The following is a 4196-nucleotide window of genomic DNA, read 5'->3' on the forward strand; positions in this document are numbered from 1 at the left end:
CGCCTACATCCCGACAAAGTCCCTCCTTCACGGCTTCGGGCACAACAACGTGCATGGAAAGTGACCCATTACGCACGCTACGCGTGCGTGATAGACCACTTTCCAGGCACTTGCAACATAAAATAGGGAGTGTAAGCCGTGTGTAAAGATAAAAATTCCCGGGTGCGGTTACCGCACTCGCCTTCGGCTCGTGCGTAAACTCCACACCCGGGAATTTTCATCTTACCTCACTTGTTACACAAATAACTATATATAACTTACATTACATGTAAGTATAAGGTATTTCTTACATTATTAATATTATTCTTTTATATGATATATTATTTTTTTATATGAACATGTTTAAAACTTTATGCAGAAAACAAGCGCTGAATAAAACTAGAAAGTTATCATAAATTAATATTATTTGTATGTTTATTTTTTGTTTTAAATTGTTTAAAATTAAATAACAGCAGGTTCTACATTTATTTTTAGCCAATAATGAACTCTAATTTATAAATTAATGCATTAACTACTTTTTTAATCAATATTGGCAAAAATTATTTTTTTGTCATGATTTATCAATGTCTCTATTAATATTGATAGAGACATTAAAGTACTATGATAAAAATTAATTTTTGCCAATATATTGAAAAAAAGTCGATGCATTGGCTAATTAATAATATTCAATATTGGCTATATATAATGAGGGGTAGTTGGTTAGGATTAGGTTAAGGTGCGTCGGTTCCCACAAAAACCAGTCATTCAATTAGGTAGAATCTCGCTAGGTTTATTCATGCTCTATGTACAGGTAAATTATTTCTTGGAAGTGTACGAATAGATGGACGTGTGTGATTTGTGTAGAACGCGGTGAGTTGCGTATTATCCGTCCCGAATAGTTAGATTCACTGAGGCCGAGCTTGGAGAGGAGTCTTGACGTTCTTGTAGACGAGACCAGTGAGTGCGTCACTACAGATTAGAATCTGAGCTCAGTAAAATAATTAGATCGATTTGTTTATAGTTGCAACCGATACATATATGATTATTTCTCTTCGATTAAAACGCTGATTAATTCGATTCCATAAAGAATTATTATCATTTCAACCGAGAAACACTTTCTGTTTATATAAAATTACTCACGTTACTTTATTCCTCACTTGTGTTACAAGTAGTTCGATTCTTTGCGTCATAGATTGTTTCGAGTATATAATTATATTCCTTTGCACGTTTACGTATATTATAATGTATTCATTTTGACCGATGCAATGCAGCGACGATTACCAATAAGAAGTAATTATAGATTGATACGTCTTACCTTAGATATTGGGATACATACGAAACAGTGACATATAATATGGTGTATAACTTATTGCACATTCTCTATTGTCTTCTGATTTTATGAGCTACTTCCAAAGATATTGGTCATTCGAACTACAAGGAAATTACATTACAAAAGTTAATACGACGTATCAATCTATCCATCACATATTCTTTATTGCTATGTATTTATGCTTATTTATCTTGTGTAACAATTTACTTTATTTCATGTATTATCTATTTCATACGAATGGTCTAATTACGATGTAAGTTATAGTCTTACAAACAATAGTTGAAGTTACATACAGTCCAGAGAAAGATTAAGAGAATATTACTTCTTTAGAAAAATCAACATTCAAGAGTTATTGTATTTCCTTAAATATTGGGAAGCGTATTAGTTTATGCAAATTGACAAAAGGATCATTCGTCTGAGAAATATTATGTATTATATTCCTAGCAATTTATTTCTTTGTATCATCATTTTTTATGTGTTGTACGAATACTGATAAGGTTTTTGGCAGTTTTCCTTATCCATGCAACAAATGTTGGTATTCTGTAATTATTTCTGCCAAGTAAAATATATGATCTCTCCCTCGAAAAGCAAAGTATATGTGTCGTTTCATCTACTCATTAAATCTAAAGCTATAGGCTCCTGCGCGAGCTTGTACGAAACAGCATTATTCATCAGAATTTTCAGGTAAGATTCATATACCAATTGCATCTTGTAAATACTAATGTAATACCAATAGTTATATTAATTTTATGGTGTTATAAACACTTTCAGCTCTCATTGTTAATGCTTGCTGCGTTGTTCAAAACATAGCCAAATTTTATAACATACCGCAGTCTGAGATATATTACGACGAATTGAACATAGAGGAAAGAAATATGGGATTAAACGATATAAGAAATGTAAACGGTAACGAAATACGAGAACGTGTCATTCAACAGTATTTTAATTAAGGGGATCTTGGAGTGACAGCGACACTGCATAATCGGTCTAAGCAATATCTTTGAATTGGCTGAACAGAATGGAAAATCCTTTTACACGATTAAAGTACGCACAAAAATGTAAAGGGCTGTACATGATTTTTTCTGATAAACTAAAAAAAATTTTATTTTTATAAATATTGTCTTCACCTCTTCACCTGACGACAATATTTGCTTTATACAAAAATTCTGCAGTTTTTCTATAGAAAATAGTGATACAACCCTCTACAAAAAACTGTCAGGAATAATATCGTGCAATTAGAAGTAAGATTTGAAGACAAAAAAAAAAGATATTACTTAGCTCAATGGAAGATGCAAGGTTAGGTGCTATCCTTGTCTATATCCTTGTCTATACAAGAACAGATATAGGTCGATAACATAGAAAATGGTAATTTTGTCGGTTATACAGACGGCTCCAGCACATCACCTTAACCCTTAAATCAAATAAGAAATTTATATTTTCTGCAGCCTATTTCTATTGGAATTAATAATTTTTGCAAATATAGATTAGCAAATAAAAATCATCAAGTTTCTAGAATTGATATTTCTACTAAATTTGATAATTCTTATTTGCTGATCTATAATATGCGCAAAAATTATTAACTTATAATTAAATAATTAACTATCAATTAAGCTAATTAACTTATCAGTTAATTTATGAATATCATTGTTGCAGGATATTTTAACAGATTTGAATACAACGGAGTCACAATCAGAATTAAGTCACAAGTGACATCGAAGAAACTGTCGTATAGATAGTTGTTCTTCTAAGGAATTGTGCACAAGTGTGAGCAATCGTGGAAAAGTATGTATTTTTATACAAACTTTATATTCTGTATTATATTTTTGAAATTTTATTGCGTTTTTTAAATAGGCAAGTAAAAATAAAAATAGGAAAATATTAATCCTAAAATCTAAAATTTTAATTTTAATATTTTAATATTTTTTAATTTTAATATTTTTATGTTCTTAATATTTAATATTTTTGTCTAGACTTTAAAAGAATTGCTTTCCGAATCCAGTTGTGGTAAAAAAATATTAAGGCAAACACGATTGACTGCATCAGACCGTAATAAAATAAGCCATTTAATTATAGACAAACTTCTTTGCAAATCTTTAAAGTATGTATGCTATCTTATAAAATTGTATATGTAAAATTGTAATTGTATATTTTATCTAATTATTTCTATTTCAATGTAGAATAAGTTCAGCAGATTTTCAGAAATGGGCTGAAGAAATAGTCCATGTTTTTAAACATGAAATGACATCGACACATTAACGTAAGAAGGAAAGGGACTTCGATTGCTGAATATTATAATGAATATCCCGTTTTAAAAACTTCCATTGCTACTTCACTGCATGGTAATTTCATTCATATAAAATTTGTGTGTGTGTGTGTGTGTGTATGCGAGCACACAAATGCAGTATAATATAATCATAAATTCTCGCAATGTAATATGTCAATCATTAATTGTTACAGATACGTATTGATTGTAGCATTGCAACCGGAATTGATACGCTGATTTTCCAAAAAAAATGGCCCGAAATTTGTCCATATGTATTATTCTATAGCCATCTTGCCCGAGTTTACCCTATACTTGTGAATTATTACCCAGGTAGCAAGGTGACGTCTAATTGACGTCCAAAGACGTCTCTAGACGTCATTAGACGTCATTCTTTAAAGATTCTGATCACTGGTCTTCTCCTTTTAGAGGCATTTTCTCTTAATTCTTCTATATTACTTTTCATATAATTCATTTTAGATTATATTATCATAAAAGAATTACATTATATAAAAAAGAATATATACATAGAATATACAAAATATAATGCATAATATAGAGCGCAATACAGAATTACAAAATAAAAGGTACAATGTAAATTGTTTAGAGATTAAACATATAAGATTT

General features: G+C 30.1%; 1 long non-coding RNA gene across 3 annotated transcripts; it reads left to right on the forward strand.

Annotated features, from left to right (window-relative positions):
* The first annotated feature begins 670 nt into the window (after positions 1 to 670).
* LOC112466330 lies at positions 671 to 3996 on the forward strand. Of its 3 annotated transcripts, XR_003042126.1 has the most exons (6): positions 671 to 1993; positions 2081 to 2353; positions 2963 to 3091; positions 3280 to 3407; positions 3487 to 3648; positions 3767 to 3996. It is a non-coding gene; the product is annotated as an uncharacterized LOC112466330 (long non-coding RNA). The 3 variants fall into 3 exon arrangements; XR_003042125.1 differs by having other exon boundaries at positions 671 to 2353; XR_003042127.1 differs by having other exon boundaries at positions 671 to 2215.
* The last annotated feature ends 200 nt before the right edge of the window (positions 3997 to 4196 follow it).

Source organism: Temnothorax curvispinosus, unplaced genomic scaffold (genome assembly GCF_003070985.1).
Source record: "Temnothorax curvispinosus isolate PA1 unplaced genomic scaffold, ASM307098v1 QBEX01016041.1, whole genome shotgun sequence".
NCBI classification, from domain to species: Eukaryota; Metazoa; Arthropoda; class Insecta; order Hymenoptera; family Formicidae; genus Temnothorax; species Temnothorax curvispinosus.